Source organism: Eriocheir sinensis, chromosome 56, assembly GCF_024679095.1.
Source record: "Eriocheir sinensis breed Jianghai 21 chromosome 56, ASM2467909v1, whole genome shotgun sequence".
In the NCBI taxonomy this organism is placed as follows: Eukaryota; Metazoa; Arthropoda; class Malacostraca; order Decapoda; family Varunidae; genus Eriocheir; species Eriocheir sinensis.
Window position 1 is genome coordinate 3,904,883 of NC_066564.1, and position 21,964 is coordinate 3,926,846.

A 21,964-nucleotide genomic window follows, 5' to 3' on the forward strand; every position below is an offset into this window, starting at 1 on the left:
GGAGGAAAAGTGTAGGAAGGAGTGAGGGGAAGGGGAGGGAGGGGAGAGAAGTGTCAAGGGAGGGACGGAGGGAGGGTAGGAAGGAGGGTGTTAAGAAGGGAGAGGAAGGGTAGCAGGGAGGGAGGGGAAGGGTAGGAAGGAGTAAGAAGAACGGGAGCGACAGAAGGGAGAGACGAGGGGAGAGAATTGCCAAGGGAGGGAAGGATAGAGGAATCAGGAGGGAGGAAGGGAGTAGAAAAAAAGATCGCTGAAGAAAACTAGCGAGGCAAACACGGTAATAAGTAAACACGATAAGCCATGGGCGGATAAAGGCGGGCCGGGCGGGACTCGATAAGGCTATTACGTGGACGAATCCGTGTGATAGGCAGGGCACACAGACCCCCTCGCCCCCCTCACCCCTTTACGCCCCCCTCACGCCCCCCTCCCTCACCTTGTCAATCCTTCATTCCCTCTTCTACCTTCCCTTAGCTTCCCTTCTTCATCCTCACTCCCCTTCTCCTTCCCCCCTTCAACGCCCCTCTCCCTTACCTCTTACCCTCACCTTGTCAACCTTCCTTCCCTCTTCTACCTCCCCTTAGCTTCCCTTCTTCATCCTCACTCCCCTTCTCTTTCCCCTTTACCTTTCCAACCCTTCCTTTCCTCCTTCCCTTCCCTACCTTTCTTCCTCCTTACCGTATCAACTCTTCCCTCCCTCCTCTACCCTCCCTACCTTTTCCTTCCCTTTCCCTTCATCCCCTTTAACTCTGTCCCCTTCAATTCCCCAAGGCACTTCTTATTTCTTTTTTTTTTCTCTCTCCTTCCTCTACCCTCCCTTCTCCCTTCCTGTTGCCCCTTCGTCTTCCCCCTTTCTCCCTTCCAATTCAGTCCACTTCAATCCCCCAGGCACCTCTATTTTTTTTTATTTTTACTCCCCTTTCCTGTCCCCCCTTCGTCTTCTCCCTTCTCCCTTCCCGTCTCTTACGCTCCCTTCCGTCCCCTCGCATTCCCCTTACGCACTTTTTCTCCTCTCACTCCCTTCCACTCACGTCCTTTTCCTTCCCTTCCAATCCACTCGTCCCCTTAATATCCCTTCACCCCTTTCCCTCTCATTTATCACGTGTTACACCCCTTCCTCCCTCCACCCTCACTTCCCCTTCCTATTTCTTTCTATTCCCTCATTTCCCCATTCCTTCCCTCCCTCTTCCATTTACATCTTCATTCCTCCCCTTTCATTTCCCCCTCCTTTCCCATTCCCTCTTTCCCCTAACGGCCCCTTAACCCCAATAACACTACCCCTTCCCTTCCATCTATTCCCCTTCCTCCCTCCCCTTCACTCCATTCCCCTTCCCATCAATATCCTCCCTTCCTTCTTTCTCTCCCTTCCCTTCCTCCGCTTCCTCATCTTCCTCACCCTCCTTACCCTAAATCTAAGGCGTGGTGCCCCCCTTCCTCCCCTTCCCCCTCCCTCATTGATAAGGAGGGGGGGGAAGGGGGAAGGGGAGGTACTATTGAGCGAGTGTTGGTGCTGATGGAAAGGAAGGAGAGAGAGAGAGAGAGAGAGGTCGGGCTAATGAGTGACACGCAGAGTAATGGATTATTAGTCTCTCTCTCTCTCTCTCCGTCACTTTACTTATCCATTCTCATCTTTCGTTTTATCACGGTGCATGCATTTTCACCTCCTCCTCCTCCTCCTCCTCCTCCTCCTCCTCCTCCTCCTCCTCCTCCCTCTGATCGAAGAATGGATTGGTGTACACTCCTGAATATTTAACACAACTGACTGCTTATTATTCAGTACTGAGTGTGCGTATATGTGTGTGTATATGCGAGAGAGAGAGAGAGAGAGAGAGAGAGAGAGAGAGAGAGAGAGAGAGAGAGAGAGAGATAGAGAGAGAGAGAGAGAGAGAGAGAGAGAGCGAGAGAGAGAGAGAGAGATTTATAGATTTACATAGAAAATCAGAGATTTTACATTAATCAGAAGACTCCAAAACGTTGCATTTCTACTCTAGTTGATATTGTTGAAGGAAGTTTTGAAGGAGTCAATCGTGTTACACTGGACCACTGACGGTAGTGTCATCGATCATAAACAATGTTGATCTGTCTGACGCTGAACACCTTCTAATTTAGCAATATCCTTTGCATGGTGGGGAGACCAAACTGTATTTATTCTGAATACAAAGTTTCTTTTAATGAAGCCCAACATTCTGTTCGCTTTATTTGCTGCATCGATGCATTGCTGTGAGAATTTGAGGTTTGACGCGATTTTGACCCCAAGTCTTTGACGCATTGAACGCTTTTGAGTTTAACGCCGCGCATTTCGTATTCGAACTTCTTATTCCTCGTTCCAACTTGAAGGACCTGGCACTTGTCTACGTTAAAGGGCATCTGTTGAAATTTTGTGCAAATCCTGTCTTCGTCAGTGAGAACCGAGTTGCCAATCTTTGTGTCGTCTGCAAATTTACTAATGCGGTTATTGAGTCCAACATCCACGTCGTTGATGTCCTGAGGGACGCCACTAGTGACAGGCGCCCACTCTGAGTTAAATCCGTCGATCACTACTCTTTGTTGTCTGTTGCTCAACCAATTCGCGATCCATTGGTTTACTTGACCGTCAATACCTATTTGCTTTAATTTGTAAAGTAATTTATGATGACTTTATCAAACGCTAATCAAGATAGACTACGTCCAGTGATTTGGTTACGTCATAAACAGTGAAGAGGTCGTTATAAAGGTTAATAGGTTTGATAGGCAGGATCGAGTCCCCAATCAATGAGTGGCTTGTCTCTAATTATGCCTCACAACCGAAGAGAGAGAGAGAGAGAGAGAGAGAGAGAGAGTGGTCACGTCGGATACTTGTCATTTATAAGCCCGGAGTGACAAGGACCGGCCACGCCCTCCTCTGTGTGTGTGTGTGTGTGTGTGTGTGTGTGTGTGTGTGTTATAACCTCCGGAGACTAACGATAAATCACTTACTATACTAAATGTTTCTCTCTCTCTCTCTCTCTCTCTCTCTCTCTCTCGAATATACCAATTAAAAAAACAATATTTACCTTTATTTCAATCCTCGTGTGTAATTATCACATTCTTGTACGTTATTTACAAACGCACACGTCAAATACATACATGAGCTTGTGTGTGTGTGTGTGTGTGTGTGTGTGTGTGTGTGTGTGTGTGTGTGTGTGTGTGTGTGTGTGTGTGTGTGTTATGTGTGCATGTAGATGAGAAGGAAGAGGTGGAAGAAGGGGAGGAGGAGGAGGAGGAGATGATAAAAGGGAAGGAAGGATATGGGGGAAGGGGAAGGGGGAGGAGGGGGGATAATGGAGGGAGTAAGGGAGATATAGTAGGATAAAGGGAGGTGAGGGAGAGGTGATGGGGTGATGGGGTGAGGAAGGGGAGAGAAGGGGGTGCAGGGTGTTGAGGTGACAGGGGCGACCCAGACACCTTTTCCTAATTACCTCTTGCACGCCACACCCCTACACCCCCCCCTGTCACCTCCCTCCCCCCTTCCCCCCTTCCTATCTTTCCCATTCCCTTTTCCATTGTTTTACTTTCTCTTGCTTCGTCATTTCTTTGCTCTAATTCTCTTCTATATCTCTTTAATCATCTTATCTTTCTTCCTCTTTCTACCCCTTTCCTCCCTTCCTATCTCTCCCATTCCCTTCTTTCTTCCATTTCTTCTACTCTTTCATTCTTCATACTCCATTATTTTCTTTCCTTATACTTCTTCGTCTCTTATCTAACTCCCTTTCTTTCTTTCTCTTTATTCTTCCTTCCTCCCTTCCTATCTCTCCCATTTAATTTTTCTCTTCTATTTCTTCTACTCTCTCCTTCCTTATACTTCCTCCCTAATTCTCTTTCTTATATAATTTCTTCTTCTCCTCTTTCTGCTATCCTTTCTTTCCTTCTCTTTCCATCCCCTTCTTCCTTTTCTATTTCTCCCATTCCCTTTTCTACTCCTTTTCTCATAGTTCCTTTTTCTCATTTTTATTTTATTTCTTCTGTTTTTTCTCTTTCTATCCTCTTCCTTCTATCTACTTCTCTCCAATTTGTTTAATGATCTTACTTTCCTCTGTCTATCTATTCCTTCCATCTCTATCTCCTTCCATTCCACTCTTTCTCTTTCATGTCTATCCCATTCTCTTATTTCTCCCATTTCTTCAACTTCGTCTTCCTTCCCATTCTCCTTCCTATTCCTATCAATCTATTTAACATCTTTCTTCCTTTTTCTCTATTCGTTTACTTTTCTCTCTCTCTCTCTCCTCTTCTCCTTCAGTCCCTCCACCTCCTTCCAGTCCTTTCTCCTTCTCTCACCTAATATTTTCCTCCTCCTCCTCCACCTCCACTTCGTTTTTCCTCCACTTTTCCCGTTTTTACCACTTAGAACTTATCCACCTTTTCACTTCTCTTTTTCCTCTTCCTCCTCATTCTACTCTTCTCCTTTTCCCTATACAAGAGTTTTTTCCTACCCTCTTTCTTTCTCTTCTTTTACCTCCTTGTTTCCTTTCCGTCCGTCTCTCATCTTTTCTTCTCTTTCCTTATCTATCTTTATCTATCTTTACCTTCTTTGGTCTTATTTTATCTATCGAAGCTTGTCTATACTTTTATCTCTCGAAGCTTGTCTATACTCTCTCTCTCTCTCTCTCTCTCTCTCTCTCTCTCTCTCTCTCTCTTCGTATATATAAAAAATAAAGAACCGAGACGTGAATTCCATAAAGATATCGAAAGAGAAATAAATAAATAAAGAGAGAGAGAGAGAGAGAGAGAGAGAGAGAGAGAGAGAGAGAGAGAGAGAGAGAGAGAGAAAAGTAAGGAGGCAACAGCAGAAGAAGGACGAGGAGGAGGAGAAGGAAACAAGAGGAGGAAGAGGAAGAAGAGGAGGAGGAAGAGGAGGATTTCTGTGACGGGAGTGAGGGAAGTTTGGGGGTGACAGGTCAATTTCTGCACTAATGGAGGCAGCGAGAGTTTTATGGAGAACCTATAGGGATACACATGACAGCCAGACCCCCCCTGCCCCCCCCTGACCCCCTTTAACCCCTCCTCTCTCCCCCTCTCCCTCCTCATCCTCATCCGCCGTCCCCTTCTTCAGCCAGCATCTATCAGTCCTCCGGCACCTTGAATTTCTCTCCTCCTTACATATTTTGACGTTTCTCCCTCAATCTTTCTCACTCAGTCTCTCTCTCTCTCTCGTTCTCTCTCTCTATATCTATCTATCAATCAGTTTGCCTGTCATAGTGATTCTTCCTTCCCTCCTTCCTTTCTTCCTTCCTTCGTTTCTCTTGCGTCATCTTTCTTCTTTCTTATCTCTTCCTTTATTTTTCTTTTTTCCTATACTCTTTCGTCTTATTCTCTCTCTTTCTCTCTGTTGTTTTTGTTTCTGTGTCTTTTTGTGTGTCTGTATATCTCTCTGTCTCTCTCTCCCTCTCCCTCTCTCTCTCTCTCTCTCTCTCTCTCTCTCTCTCTCCCCATTTCTAACAGTCATCAATTTTCTTCACACGCCCATTTTCTCCCCCTTGCACCACTAACTCTCCCTTCCCTTTTCTCTCAATCTTTGTCCTCCCTCTCCCTACCCCCCTCTCTCTCTCTCCTTACACCCCCTTCTACCCCTCTTCCCCCCACTCCCCAACACCCCATGAAGTCACAGGGGAGGAGAAATCCCAGGAGAAGCGGCGCCCCCGGTCCTCCGCGGCGCCCCGGGGTGGAGGCGGCTCATAACACCTGCGTACACCTGTCTAATTACATTTGAGGAGTATTATGAGGCCCGGCGGCCCTCGCATAATGACCTAATAACACCTGCTTTCCGTCAACCCTAATGGCAACGAGAGGGGGGGGAGGGGAGAGGGAAAGAGAAAGGAGAGGGAGAGAGAGAGAGAGAGAGAGAGAGAGAGAGAGAGAGAGAGAGAGAGAGAGAGAGAGAGAGAGAGAGAGAGAGAGAGAGAGAGAGAGAGAGAGAGAGAGAGAGAGAGAGATTATAAATAAAAAGAGAGAAGCAAAAAAGAAAGGGAGAAGGTAAAATGAGAAAGAAACAGGGGAAAGAAGGGAAGTTTGGAAAGGAGAAAAGAAGAAAAAGAAAGATAGATAGATAGACAGATACAGAGAGAGAGAGAGAGAGAGAGAGAGAGAGAGAGAGAGAGAGAGAGAGAGAGAGAGAGAGAGAGACTGAAAGAGACACAGAGAGAGAAAGAGATCGAGAGCCATCATTGCATTAACCCAAACAAAACAAACATAAGCCGACTACCAGACCCGTAAGTGCATCCGCCTGGCGTGATTAAAAGGAGCCAAATAATGCTTGTGTAAAATAATAGTCCATCACGAGGGGCTAATCACAACCGCCTTTATTTATCGACGCCATTCATTCGCGCTCAAAGTGATCAAAAACGTAATTACCGACTCATTAATTAGCAGCGACAGGTGTGGGGGCAGGTGTGGCGAGGGGGCGGGAAAGGGGAGTTCAGGCGCCACGTAGATAGTGTTTTTATTTTTATTTTTTTCCCCTGGTGTTGTTGTTATCATGGTTTTAATTAGTTTCCCCTTTTATGGTTTGGTTTATGTGTGGTGAGTTATTACTACCATTACTACTACTACTACTACTACTACTACTACTACTACTGTTACTGCTGTTTCTTTTATCGTTGTTGTTATTGTTATCATTAATAGACTGTTTTTATTACTATTATCATGATCATTAACAGTATCATCATTATTACTACTACTATTAGCGCTATCATTATTATCATCATTATCAACAGCAGCAGCAGGATTAAGGAAATTTAGTCGTGTAGTTAAAAGTCCTAAGTAAAAACAAACCAACAAAAAATAAACTCATCCTCTGTCCAAGCATTGCGACGTACATAGAAATCCGCGTTTGTCGATATATGGCAAAATAAAGATCGTAAATAAAGAAATAAAGAAAATGAGAAACACGAACCAAAGACAAGAATTTCCCAAAACAAGCGGATTCTTTCTCCACTAGGATGCGAAGAACCTCCGTTTATTTTCTTTATTTATTTTGTTTTGATTTTAACTTCTGAAATCCATCGCTTCTTGTCCGTAGAGTTTAAAGATTTTTAGCGTTGATTTCCCTCCCTATCCACCATCGCTAAAACTAACTTATTATTGCTTATTACTATCATTATTATTATTATTATTATTATTATTATTATTATTATTATTATTATTATTATTATTATTATTATTATTATTATTATTTTGTGGTAAAGCTTTCAGGCTCAGAGGAAGGAAGAGGAAGGGAAGTCGATGATTTGCGTGGTGAAGCTTCTGCTCAGCCTCTGCTTCTACAAATACTTCACATTAATACGCTAAAATTATTCACGACTATTATTATTTTCTGGTAAAGCTCTCTCAGGCTCAGTGGTTGACGCGGTGGAGATTTCTTTTCCTCGGCGTCTCGCTCCACAAATACTTAACATTATTACGCAAACTCAACATTTAGTTCAGCGCCGCGCCGACAAACCTTTGATGCTGCCAGACTTGAGGCGACGAAGTTTGGTTGGTGGTCGAGTCAAAATTCTTCAGGGAAATAGCAACACGCACACGGACACACACACACACACACACACACACACACACACACACACACACATTGAACCCCCGGCCGGCCCCTAATCATTTTCCGGACTAAAAACATCCACTGACTTTTATATATTTTTCCTCGCTCGGATTTGGAAAAGTAAATAAGTGTAAAACCGTCGTCTTCAAAGGGGAAGGAAAAACTCAAAGGTCACCTGAGAGGCCTTTTCAGGTGTCGGCGGCCACACCTGGTCTTAATTAGTGGAGTGAGGGGGGAAGGAGGAGGAGGGAGGGAGATGGAGGAAGGGAGGCACGAAGGGGAATTGAAGATGGAGATGGAAAGGAAGGAAAGACGAAAGGATGGAAGGAGGGAGGTTGTTACGAAGGTAGGGATAGGGGAATAGGAGAGATGATAAGGGGAAGGAGACACGAAGAGGGAATTAAAGACGGAGAGGGAAAGAAAGGAAAGAGAAAGGGGATGGAAGGAAGGAAGGAAGGAAGGAAGGAAGGAAGAAAAACCGAGGTTGTTACGAAGGTAGGAATAGGAGAGGGGATAAGGGAAAGGGGAAATGAAGACGAAGAGGGAAAGGAAGGAAAAGGAGAAGAAAGAAAGGAAGGCAGACGAAGGTTGTTACGAAGGTCGGAATAGGAATGGCAGAGGCTTAGTAGATTAATGAGGGGGGATGAGGAAAGGAGGATAGGGAGGTGAGGGATGAAAGGATAGACGTAGGATATAGAAGAGGGTGAGTAAGGGTGACATGGGTATATGAATAGATGTGAGGGTGAGGCGTTACGTGTGATGGATGACATGGAAGGATAACTGAAGACATGGATGAGATGAAGAGGAAGCAAATGGTGGATGTGGATGAAAAAATGTGGTTGTGGATGAGCTGATGAAAAAAAGGGAGTGGATGGAAGTGGATGCAAAGAAGAGTTGTGGTGTGTGTGGATGAAATGACCAAAGAAAAAAGGAAACGAAGATGGATGACAGAAAAATATATGTATGAGCAAGTGGATGCCTGGAAATGGATGCAAGGAAACAGTGTTGGATGTGAGTTAGGTGAACAGAAGAGCAGAAACAAAGAAACTAGTTAACGAGGTGGATCAAAGAAATAAAGAGAGATAGAAAAAAAAAACAGGATAATGGAAGGGAACAATAAAATAAATAAAAGGAAGAGAAAAAGAGAGACAGAGCAAACGGATTAAATGAAAGGAACCGTAAAATGAATAACAGGAAGCGAAAGACAGAGATAAAACGGATAAAACGACTGGAACTATAAAACTAAGCGACAGGTATACAGGACACGTAGAAAACTCGTTAAGTACAAAAGGAAACACAGCCAAACGAATATCGAATACGTCTGAGAGGAATTTCTGGATATGGATAAAAATAGAGAAAAAAAGTAAAATTGAGCAAATGTGAATAAGGTGAAGAAACCAGAAAATAAGGCGTTACGTAAGATATGGAGTAGAGGGGGACGCCGAGATGGAGAGAGGGGAGTAGAGGGGAAAGGAGGGATATGGAAGGAAGGAAAGGAGAGAGAGGGGGTGTGACTGGGGACAAGAGGAGACGGGGTGGGCGTGAGGGCGAAGGTTGGGTGTGGGTGGGTTGGAGGTGGGTTGGGGGAGGAAGGGAGAGAGGTAGCAAGGGGGTTAAGAGGAGACAGGGTGGGATGGGTGTGGGTGTGGGTGTGGGGTGAGGGGGGCGTGTTGGGTGTGAGCGCAGAGTCTGGCATTGGACGGGAGGTGACGCGAAGGTAGTTATGGAGATGACAGCCCAATTTGTACCTCTGACAAGGGCTTCACCTCCCCCCCACGACCTCCCTCACCCCATCTCCCTCTCTCTCTCTCTCTCTCTCTCTCTCTCTGATGCAAATATATATATATCCCAGCCACTAACAATGAAAAATATGATATGGATAAATAAAAAGTGTGTTCCAGCCTTCGAAATATACCTCGCCCGAAGATATATATGATTGTAAACACGCGCGTGGTTGGTTGCCGAAGCCACCGCCAGAGGGCCGCTGACCGAGGGGGGGAAACTGATGTATTTTAATTTTTTGAGGCATGAAAACGCATATGGAATTAAAAAAATGTATAAAAACGATAGTGCTCGAATAAAAGAGATTCACTACAACTTCATCAGCTTAGCATTCATGGAAATATAGATACCGTCAACATGTGTATCCTTCATGGAAATAACAAATACGGCGAAATTGTACGCACACACACACACACACACAAAATATTAACATACAAAGCCGGGCAAAATTTACACCCGAACAAGCAATACTAACGATATACAAAACGGACTGCATACATTTATACACCGACAAACAGAGAGACAGACACATGAATACACACACACACACACACACACACACACACACACACACACACACACACACACACACAAGCGTATCTAATCACCACTGATGGAATGACGGAGGGAGAAAAAAGGAGATGAGGAGGGAATCTGTGAGGGAAGAGGAGGAGGAAGTGGAGGGGAGGCAAGGAGGAATGATGACAGCGGGGAGGAAAAATTTGTTAAGGAGAGAATAATGGGAAACTGAGTGGTGGTGGTGGTGGGGGGAGAGGGGAGAGGGGAGAAGAAGAAAAAGAAGAAGAAGAAGAGGGAAAGGATGATAATGGAACGAGTATAACGAAGAAGAAGAAAATAAAAGCAATAAACAACCAGATAAATAAATAGATGATGATAAAAATGAACACTGAAACAAATAAAGGAGCAAAAAAACGAAAAAAACAGAGCAAAACAAAACGAATCAAAATAGACTAAAAAAGAAGAAAAATAATACAACAGAGAAAAAGGAAAGACACTGAAAGAAAAATAAAATAAAACAGCAAAAAAACAAGAACAAAAAACAAACAGAGCAAGGAAACAAAACAAAATAGAACACAACAGAAAAAATAATAGACAAAAAAAAGGAAAAAAAAGGTAGCGCAACAAAATAACAAAAAATACAATAAAAAAAAGTAAAGGGGAAGTAAAAAAGGGAGGAACAGAGAGAGGAGCAAGAGCCTATTAAGCATAAATAACGAGGGAAAGGAGAGGGGAAGAAGTGTACTCAGGAAGGAAGGGAAGGGAAGGGAGGAAGAAGAGAGAGGAAGAATGAATATAGAAGAAGGGAATAATGGCAAGAAATGAGACGGGGAGGAGAAGAACTGCATAAATAGCCTGAATAATGAAGAGAGAGAGAGAGAGAGAGAGAGAGAGAGAGAGAGAGAGAGAGAGAGAGAGAGAGAGAGAGGAACCAATAGTCGAAATTCACAATCTGGTAATTAAAATCGCATAAGTTGACATAATTAAACAACTATGGCTTAATTGAAAGGGGCTTGTAATACCTCCTAATTGATGGGAGGAAATGAGCGGAGGGAAGGAGAAAGGAAGGGAGAGGGAAGGAGAGAAGGAGGGAGGGAGAAGGAGAGTGAAGGAGAGAGAGAGAGAGAGGGAGTGAAAGGAAATGAGTGGAGGGAAGGAGAATGGAAGGGAGAGGGAAGGAGAAGAGGAGGTAGGGAGAGGAAGGGAGATGGAAGGAGAGAAGGAAAGAGTGAACGGAAGTAATGTAAGGAGAAAGGAAGGAAGGAAGAGAAGGAGAGAAGAAGGGAGAGAAGCAAAGCATGAGAGGGAGGAAGGAAGAGAAGAAAAGAAGGGAGAGAGGGGGAGAGTGAGAGGGAGGGAGAAAGGGAGAGGCTTTGGAAATATCTATCATTAATTAATTTTCTCCATAATGATCATGAGTAATTAACGCAGCTTCATCTGGCACCTGAGACAGAAAATATTGTGACAGGAGAGTAATTACCTTGCTAACGCCGCCCCCGCCATTATCCCGCCCACCACCACCACCACCACCAAAAGTCATAATAATCACCGCCACTACAGCTCTCAACACACCACACTCTCCATCACCACCATTACCACCATCAAAAGTCATAACAACCACCACAATAACAGCGCTCACCACCTCTATCATAAGCAGCACCACCACCACACTCAACCACCACAATAACCAAAATTCAGAATAACCACCACCACCACCTCCACCACCACCACCACCACCAAAAGTCATAACAACCACAACCACAACAGTTCTCACCACCTCTACAGTAAGCACCACAAACATAACTCTCCACCACCACCACCTCCACAACCACCACTAACACCACACTTTCCACACCAACACCACCAGCACCACCACCTTGCTTACAATCATAACCCTTACCACCACCACCACCACCACAACCACCACCAACACCATGACCCACTCCAGAGCAAATACACCACAACAACCCCCTCCACCACCACCACCACCACCACCACCTCCACCTCCTCCTCCACCATAACACTCATCAATGTCCAGTGGAAAAAAATTAGTGGCTTCATTGAATATGCATACGAGAGACCTTATTTTACTGTATATATAAACACACACACACACACACACACACACACACACACACACACAGTCACGAGTACACACACACACACACACACACAGTCTTCCTTCTCCCGTATTTACATATATATTGACTGTCTTCTCTCTCTCTCTCTCCCCCAGACGCTGACGATGCCCCCAGCCGCCCCCCCTTGCCACCCCAGTCGCCCCTCGCCCCCCTCCTGGCATGGTGAGTTGGTGTGTGTGTGTGTGTGTGTGTGTGTGTGTGTGTGTGTGTGTGTGTGTGTATGTGTGTGTGTGTGTCAGTAATGCAGATGTATATTAAAAGGTAGATAGATAGATATTGATGGATAGATAGTAGATATAGATAAATAGAAAGAAAGCAAGATGGATAGATGGATAGATACATAGAGATAGATACAAAGACAAATATACAGACATTGAAGTATTGACAGACATAGAGATAGATAGATAGATAAATTGACAGACGGAAATAAAGATGAAGACAAGTGGAACGATAAATAGATAGACTTTTTGACGGTGATTGATGGAAAGGTTGATTAAGATTGAGAGAGAGAGAGAGAGAGAGAGAAGCTTAAATCCGCCAACAAGAATTCACGATCTGAAATAATGTCTGGGAATTATTTTTTTCTCATTATTTTCATATTTTTTTCTTGCTTTCTTCCTCCACGCTCATTAATCTCTCTCTCTCTCTCTCTCTCTAATGTAGTTTCTCTCCCCTTTTCCTCCCTAATGCTCCCCTCTCCCAATCAGTTTTCTCCCTCTCTCTCCCCTCTCACTTTTCCCCTCTTTCCCCTCCCCCTAAACTCTCTTCCCCAAATTCACACGTCCCCTTCCTCCCTCTCCCCCCCTTCCCCCCTTCGCCCCCTCCCCCCCGGGTTAGACAAGATGGCGAGCTCGGATCAATGTACCGCCTGGCTCCCCTTCCCTTCCCTTCCCTTCCCTTCCTCTTCTCTTCCCTTCCTTTCTTTATTTTCCCCTCTTTCCTCTTTTTATTTCTTCTGTATATTCTCTCTCCCTTCTTTCCTCTCTTTCCCTCTTTCCGTCTCCTGGTACTTTCATCTTTTTCCTTCTATCTCCTCTTCGGTTTCCTTTATCTTTTACTTCTAACCATCTCTCCTATTTCTACTTTTTATTTTTACCATTATTTTCCTTTCCTGTCAAGTCTCTCCTTCTTCCTCGTTTTTTTCCGGTTACCCTTTATTATCTTTCTCTTTCCCCGTTCGTTTCTTCATCTTCTGTTTCCTTCTTTCCTTTCTCCGTTTTCATTTTCCATTTCTCTTCTTCCCATCTTTCCTTCCTTCCTCTCCTCGTTTCCATTCTTTCGTGAACGTATCCGAGTTCTCTACTTCCTCTGCGCCACCTATTCACTTCTTTGTCAATCCTTCAACATCATTTTCTCTCTCTGAATCTTCACCTTCATCTTTTCTCATATGCACAAAGTCACTTCTATCTTCCATTCCCTTTCTCTTTACTTCCTCTTCAGTACCCTCTTCCCTTTGTCCTGTTAAATACACTCCCCTCTTCGTTTCCCTTTCTCCTCTTTTCATTCGCTTTTTCAACCCTTTCTCCTCTTTGTCATCTACTGTCTTCCATTTGTCTGCTACTTGCCTTCTCTTTTATCTTGTTCCCTCTGTTTACTCTTTAACCCCTCACCCTTCTGTTTCCATGTTCTTTCCATCCCATTCTCTTTTCTTTAACATCTTTTAATCAACCTTTTACTTCTCTTCGTCCTTCGGTTTATATATCTTTCTCTCTGTACTGTTTTGACTTACTCCTAATTCTCCATCTCTTTCCCCTACTCACTCAATCTCTTACATCCTTTCAGACTGTTTTTATCAATTCCTCCTTCATTCTTTTCCGGGTCTTGATGGCGTCTGTTAACATAGGGCCTTATCATTAAACATCTCATCTACCACCAACACATATTTGACAAGGCTTTCGCAGAAGTTGTGTGTCTTTCCGTGGGTAGTTTTTGGACCCTGGTGGTAGTGTGGCCTTTCTTCTGTACCATGCGCCTAAGGAAACACTCATCATGACCCCACTGATATCTCTTTTTGGCCTTTGAAATAGTTGATATGGAGGGCGGAAGCGTCTAGCAGAACCAATCTAAGTCATCCCTCTACCCTGGTTCTGTTTCTTCCTATTCCTCCATCTACGGTTCTTCTTTCCGTTTTCTTTCATCGATTCTCGCTCGTCTGACCCGAGGCGTAGTTTTAGTTACGTGTCCCCTTAACTGCACTTGTCCCCCAACTCAGAGAAAATGGGCATGTCATGACGAATCCATGCATTTTCAGACCCCCAACTTTCTTATTCCTCTCCTTTACTCGAGTGACCGGAAAAGGAAAACCCGAGGGAGGAGAAAATAAAGAGAATATCGAGATTATCCACCTGTCTTTCCCCCAATAAATGACGAATCCACGCTTCTTCAAACCCCAAACCTTCCTTACTCCTTTTCTTTAACTCCATCAGAAAAACAACAACCCTGATAGCCGAAAAATAAAGAGAATATCGAAATTACCCCACCTGTCTTTCCCCCAATAAATGACGAATCCATGCTTCTTCAAACCCCAAACTTCCTTACTCCTTTTCTTTAACTCCATCAGAAAAAAAATAACACGGAGGACGAAAAATAAAGAGAATATCGAAATTACCCCACCTGTCTTTCCCCCAATAAATGACGAATCCATGCTTCTTCAAACCCCAAACCTTCCTTACTCCTCTTCCTTAAACTCCATCAGAAAAACAACAACCCCGAGAAAAGAGAAAATAAAGAGAATATCGAAATTACCCCACCTGTCTTTCCCCCAATAAATGACGAATCCATGCTTCTTCAAACCCCAAACTTCCTTACTCCTTTTCTTTAACTCCATCAGAAAAAAAATAACACGGAGGACGAAAAATAAAGAGAATATCGAAATTAACCCTCCTGTCTTTCCCCCAATAAATGACGAATCCATGCTTTTTCAAACCCCAAACTTCCTTACTCCTCTTCCTTAAACTCCATCAGAAAAACAACAACCCCGAAAAAAGAAAAAAGAAAGAGAATATCGAAATTACCCCAGCTGTCTTTCACCCAATAAATGATGCACCTGCCTGCCTGTCTGTCTGCCTGTCTGCCTGCCTGTCTTTCCCTCTGTCAGCCTGAAAAATTGCGCGTCCGTTCATCCCTCAGCAGTCAAATTACCGACGTTTCCCCTCGCGTCCCTTTCCCCATTTACTGTCGGTCAATCTGGAAGTCAATTTCAATTCGCTCGTCCGATCACTCTGCCGCCCTATGATGCCCCTGACGCCCTGCTCGTGATGGTAGCAGTAGTAGTAGTAGTAGTAGTAGTATGGTAAGGGTATAATTGATAAAACGTAGCATGAAAGCAGTCTCGTATATGTGTGTGTGTGTGTGTGTGTGTGTGTGTGTGTGTGTGTGTGTGTGTGTAATACCTGACTTGAAGATTGTATGAAATTGTCTTTCCTTTCTCTCTCTCTCCTTCTCTCTTCTCTCTTCTCTCTCTCTCTCTCTCTCTCTCTCTCATTTAGCAGTTCTAATTTCAAAGCATTATGAGAATCTCCATTTTGCATACGCACAGAAAATTACCTCCCTCCTAATATCTCCTTTACTCAACCCTTTCCTCCATTCCTCTCTCTCCTCTCTCTCCTACAACTCTCACTCCCATCAGCATCCTCTCTCTCCCTCTCCCTCTCGCCCTTCCAGGTAATTAATCTCGCCCTTAATTACCTCTCCTTCACTAAATTACACTTGATAATTGCCTCCTCCATATGAGAGACAAAGGTGCTTTATAGCCACAGCGAGATTTACTGCCAGTGTGTATAAAGGATCCGTCTAGGTGCTTCCGCTGACTGGGGGGGAAGGGGGGGGGCGAGGGGGGCCAAGGGAACGGGTAGGGGGGAAGGGGAATGAAGGAGGAGGAAGAGGAAGAGACTGGAGGGGTTGGGAATCGGAAACAGGGACATGGAAGAGGGGAAGGAAAGGAGGATGAAGGAGAGAGAGAGGAAAGAACGGGACCAAGGGACGAGAAGGAGGAGGAAGAGGAAGGGACTGGATGGGTTGGGAATCAGAGGAAGGGACATGGAAGAGAGGAAGGAATGGAGGATGGAGGATAGTTAGGGGAGAAGGGGACGAGAAGGAGGGAAAAGGGAAGGGAAAGGATGGAGGAGAGAGAAGGAAGAAGGGGACGAGGGAAAGGGGAGAGAAGAAGGAGGGAAGGGGGGGAAAGGAGAGAGAGAAGAAGGAGGGAGGGGAGGGAAAGGAGAGACACAAGAAGGAGGGAAAAGGGAAGGGAAAGGATGGAGGAGAGAGAAGGAAGAAGGGGACGAGGAGAAGGGGAGAGAAGAAGGAGGGAAGGGGGGGAAAGGAGAGAGAGAGAAGGAGGAGGGAGTGGAGGGAAAGGAGAGACAAAAGAAGGAGGGAGGGGAGGGAAAGGAGAGAGAGGAGGGAGGGGAGGGAAATTAGAGAGAGAGAGAGAGAGAGAGGTCGAAATGGATGATTGTTTTGGTTGTGAACGTAACAGGAAGTGGAAAGGGGGAAAGAATGGGGAAAGAGGGGAAATAGGGGAAGAAGGAAAAGGGGAAAAAAGGGAAAAAAGAGCCAAAATTTATGCTGATCGTGAAAAGGAAAGGAAAACAGAAAAGGGCTCGGAAAAAAAAGGAAAAGGAAAAATGTTAAAAAAAGAACGGTATGGGAGAACTTAAGTAGGGACAGAAGATGGAAGAGGAAAGAGAAGGAAAATGGAAGGAGGAAAATGTTTGAGGGAGAGGAGAAAATGGAGGGAGGTAAGGGAGAGATTTGGGAGAGAATGTGGAGAGAAGGGAGACAAAAATGGAGGTGAGGAGGTAGAAAGTTAGGGAGGGAAAAGGAAAGGAAGAAAAACCTGGAAGAGGACGTGGGGTTGGGAGGAGGAGGAGGAAGAGGAGGAGGAGGAGGAGGAGGAGGAGGAGGAGGAGGAGGAGGAGGAGGAGGGGAGGGGCGGTAAGTGCTTGTTTTCTCTTCGTGTCAGGTAATTTAGGAGGTGGTGGTGGTGGTGGTGGTGGTGGTGGTGGTGATGCTTTTTCCCCGAGGTGACAAGTTGTTCAGAGGTCATTGGAAAGGTGATTGTGGTGGTGATGATGGTGGTGGAGGTGGTGGTGGAGGTGGTGGTGGAGGTGGTGGTGGTGGTGGTGGTGGTGAGTGAGTTACCTCGGTGTTTGTCTTGGTGGTATTTGAGGCCCACCGCTCTTTGCTTTACGTGGGTCTCACAGTGGTAAGTGGTGAGAAGAGGTAGTGGGAGAATGGGTGGTGAGTGGTTAATGGTAAGGGGTTAGTGGTAAGGTTAGTGGGGGTTAGTGGTAGTGGTAGTGAGGTGAGGGAGAGGTCAGTGGTTGGTGGTAAGGGGTTAGTGGTGGGGGGAGGCCGGTAGAGGTAGTGGTTGCTTAGTTTTGTCACTGGTTGGTGGTAATAGGTTAGTGGAAGGGGGGTAAAGGAGGTGGGTAGTGGTAGTGAGGTGAGGGAGGGGTCAGTGGTTGGTGGTAAGGGGTTAGTGGTGGGGGAAGAGTAGTGGTAGTGGTGGTGGGGTGGGCGGTAGAGGTAGTGGTTGCTTAGTTTTGTTATTGGTTGGTGGTAAGAGGTTAGTGGAGGGGGGATTAGTGTGTGAAGGGGCGGGTGTCGAAGGGGGGAGGTCACTGGGTCTCGACTGGAGTGCCAAACAGTTAAGGGTGACAAAGAGCGCCTCGTGTCTAGTTGTTTTATGGGTCCAGTAAAAACATTCTTGCAGACTTTTCTTATTTTTCCCCGGACGAGAGAAAGAGGGAGAGAGAGAGAAAGAGAAACCGAGAGAGAGGGAGAGAGAGGAGAGAAAGAGCGACATCTATTAGAAGCAGCTGGCTTGATAGGACCCAGGTGGCTTTGATGGGCCAGCTGGCTTCACATGGCAGGCACGGTACAGGGGCCAGCTGGTTTATATGGAGCACCTGGATCGGGAGGCAGATGGCACACAAAGACCAGATGGTTTCGACTATTGATTTCTGATAGCTGCTGTAGTGACGGGCGGGCGTGGGCGGGGCGACGGGCATGGGCGGGGAGGTGGGTGGAGGCATGCAGAGTGGGGCGGGGTGGATTGGCGAGCAAGGAGGACCGGTGGGTGGAGCCAAGCGAAGTGGGGCGGGAATTGGGTTTAGGTGGGCGGGGCTACATTGCGTTAGGGCAAGCATAGCAGTGGGGGAGGTGGGGGTGATTGAGGGTGGGGATGCGTTGGGGGCGATGATGTGATGTGGGGGTGTCGGAGGTGGATGCTGTGATGGGGAGGGGCGTGGGGAGGAGCTTGAAATGGGGGAGTTGTGTGGAGGGGTGGTGGTGGGGAGGTTCCTGATCTTAATGACCCTTCGTACAGGTGGTTTAGACAGGTGATGAGGAGGGACGAGAGGGAGGATGCCCCGTCTATCTTCTTGAATGAGCGAGGGACAAAGCCAGAGAATGATGTCGATAGATAGATAGATAAATAGATAGATAGATAGAAAGGACGGTAAAAAGAGGAAGATCAAAATACTAAGAAGAGAAAGCGGATGAAAAGCGAGAGAGTTAAGATGCTGGGAACAGAGGCGCGGGAGATGAAAGCCGAGAACTAAGAAAGAGGAGACAGGAGATAGGAGGAATAGGAGGAGAAGGAGGAGGAGGAGGAGGGGCTTCTGGACGGTAATCCGGTTAATGAGCAAGGCAAGAATTAACGTCCGGATAACTCTGGATATCTCGCTGCAACAACTGGTTCACGGAGATGCGGATAAGCGATAAATTCGGTTAAAGAGGCTGCTTGGCTGGCGGAGGGAGTTTAACGAAGGGTTAGCGAGAGGACATGAAACTGGTTGACGGCGTAGTAGTAGTAGTAGTAGTATGGTAGTGGTGGTGGAAAACGTAGTAGTGGTAGTGGTGGCAGTAGTAGTAGTAGTAGTAGTTGTAGTAGTAAACTAAAACATTACAAGGGCGAGGGAAGAGGGATAGAGGAGCTAATGGACTTATTGTAATATCTAAAAAACAAGTGAAGGAATTTACATGCAATTGGATTAATCTTCCTTCCCTGACGCGTCTAATAACACGCTTTGTCTCTTTCTCGACAGATGGAGACGCCCCGCCCCGCCCCTGCCCCGCCCCGCCTCGCCCCGCCCCGCCACTCCACGCCCACTCGCCCCGCCCCGCTCCTCCACGCCTGACTGCACTCACCTCCCAGCCGCGCCTCTGAAGGGAAGCCGCGGGAACACTTCAGGAGGACTCTCACCCACTCACCTTCCTGGAATGATGACGAGGACTGATGAATAAATGAATAAATAAGCAAATAATGGATCAGAAGCAAAAAATACAATAAGATTCGGGCCAAAAAGTTAAGGAAAATGCAAATCAAGCCAGAAGACTCCATGCAAGTCAAGCCGAGTTCATTCGGACGAGAGAAAAGAGACGGAGGGAAAAGTTCGGTTGAAGAGAAAACGAAGAACGAGACAACGAAGAAGAAAAAGAGAAAGAAAAATGCCCTCGCTCCTCAACCCACCAAAAGAATAAGCAAAACTTCTTCCAAGAGAACCAAAAAGAGGTCTCCGGGGACTGAACCCAAAAGGACAGCGGCAGAAAAAGAGGAACACACGAAAAAGAGGAGAGAGAGAAAGAAAGAAGGAACCACGAGAGATTAGACCCTGAGTCCCACCCAATCCCAATCCCTTGCTGCCGATCCTCCTAACCCCCTGCCCAGCCCTACCCTACCAAGCCCAGCCCCAGTCCAGCGTAATCCAGCCCCACCTCAGCCCACTCCAGACCCGCCCCGCCCAGCCCTGCAGCCCAGCCTCTTCCTTCCCCGGAGAGCCGCCATCCTCGTCCTCACCCTCTTCGTCAGGTCTGACAGAGAAAAAAAAAGTACAATGTAAAAGGCTTTCACTCTTCACTTCCAAAATTATGACAAATTGCCTTTTCTCGAGCTACAAAGGTTAGGTAAAAAAAAAGGCCAGCAATATTTTTTACAGGATTATGATGAGCTTAAAAGAAAAAAAAAGATGAAAGCCTACTTAATGTTCGTTTTAAACTTGAGCAAAATGACATAATTTTAAGCTGATGATAACCCCGAAAAAGTTGATTGAGGCTATTAAGTAATGTCTAAAAATGACGGCGGCGAAGGCTATATAATTTTGCGTCAAATTTTGGCAACCCTTTTCACGCTTCCGAAACGTGTGTGTTAGGGAAAGAATTAGTGCCGGGGGAGGGGGGGGAGGGGGGGAGGAGGAGGGGGCGGGGCACGAGGAGAAATTGAAAATATTTTACCCCGAAGTTTCATAGAAAATTGCCGTGGAGGAACTTAATTTATTTTTGCTTGCTTGTAATTACTGTTACTTTTTATACTCACTACTACTTCTCTTGCCACTACTTCTACTACTACTACTACTACTACTACTACTACTGCTACTACTACCCTGAAACTAAATTTAACACCTTTTTCAACTACTCTCATTTCTCTTCTCTTCTCTCGTCACTTCTATCTCACTCTCATTCAACCACCACCACCATCACCACCACCACCACCAGCGCCTCGTTATACAGCGCCCGCGTTCACCCTCACGCCTCCAGAAATCCATCGGGCCCTTCCTCGCGGCTGTGATCACGCGGCAGGCTCTTGAAGGGCTTGAGGGAGCCTTCACCAGCCCCCCCCCCAAACCCCTTCCCTCCCCAGCATCCCCCTGCACTCCTTTCCTCCTACGTCCACCCCCTCTTCCCTCCTCTTCTCTCCTCTTCTGTCTCTCTCTCCATCGTCCTTCTCGTTCGCTTTCTCCTCCTCCTCCTCGCTTCCCTATAACCAGTCCAACCACCTCCTTCTCCTTCCTCCTTCTCCTCCTCCTCCTTTCTCTGCCCCCATTTCCACTCTAGTTCCTCCACTCTCCATTCCCTTCACCCACTTCCTTCCTCCTCTCCTCCTCCTCCTCCTTCTTCTCAGTTCTCTTTGCGTCTTCCACTTCCATCATCCTCTTCATCTCCCATTTCCCACTTCCCTTTCTCTCTTTCTTTCTATTTATCTCCTTCCACTTTCTCTTCCTTCCTTCTCTCCTCTTCAACCGCTCCACCCACTTCCACAGTTCCCCCTTTGACGTCTCCTCCTCCTCCTCCTCCTCCTCCTCCTCCTCATCCACTCCTGAAACCGTCATCTTCTCCCTCTCTCTGGAAGCCCTCAGCCTCCCTCTTAAGTAGGTGTCGCGATAATACACGTCAGGATCTCGCCCTAATCCTCCGCCTGTGGTGTGTGTGTGTGTGTGTGTGTGTGTGTGTGTGTGTGTGTGTGTGCGTGTGCGTGTGCGTGTGTGTAGAGAGGAGAACCGGCAGATGTGGGAGATGAATAAAGAGGAGTGATAATGCGGTGGAAGAGAAGAAGGGTGACATGTATATGAGAATGGAAGGAAAAGAAGAAGGGGGAGAAGAAGGATGAGGAGAAAGAGAAGGAAGAGGAAAACAATGATATACACGCAACAGGAAAACAGAAATACTATGGCAACGCAAGAAAATACTCCACAATGAATTAAACTCGGGAATACTGAAAGCAGAACAAGGGAGAGAAGGAGGAGAGGAGGAGGAGGAGGAGAGGGAGCAATTGGAGTCAGAAGAGCGAGAGCAGGAGCTGGAGATGGAGATGAAGGAGGAGGAGAGGAGGAGGACCCGCGGCGCTGGAATATTATGTGACGTACCGGGACAAAGGATTCGGCAGACATGGAAACTATGAACACTGGACTTGAGGCGAGAGTTGGGTTCACATACATGAATGGCAAGCCTCGTGACGGCGGCGAGGCGGAAAGTGATTACCCGAAGGCGCCGCGAGCTGTTCCTGAGCCAGTGCGTCGAGTCGAGTGGAGGAGTTGCTGGCGGAATGGATAAGCACTTCGGTTGTTGGACCAAAGACACGGGTTCGAATATTACGCTTTGTTGTTTTATTTGATTTTAACTTACGAGGAGATAGAAATTAATGTGACGTCGTAATTAAAGGAAGGTTGAAGCCGAGTGTAAGAGTTTCTGGCGG

At 46.1% G+C, this 21,964-nt stretch overlaps 1 long non-coding RNA gene across 1 annotated transcript in view; it reads left to right on the top strand.

The window, feature by feature from the left end:
- The window catches only part of LOC126984172 (uncharacterized), a 59,022-nt gene extending 38,867 nt beyond the window's left edge, over nt 1-20,155 (top strand). Inside the window, exons 2-3 of the long non-coding RNA XR_007736454.1 lie at nt 12,081-12,147; nt 19,041-20,155. This is a non-coding gene — a long non-coding RNA (uncharacterized LOC126984172). The remainder of the gene's footprint in view (nt 1-12,080; nt 12,148-19,040) is intronic.
- Nucleotides 20,156-21,964: the final 1,809 nt, after the last annotated feature.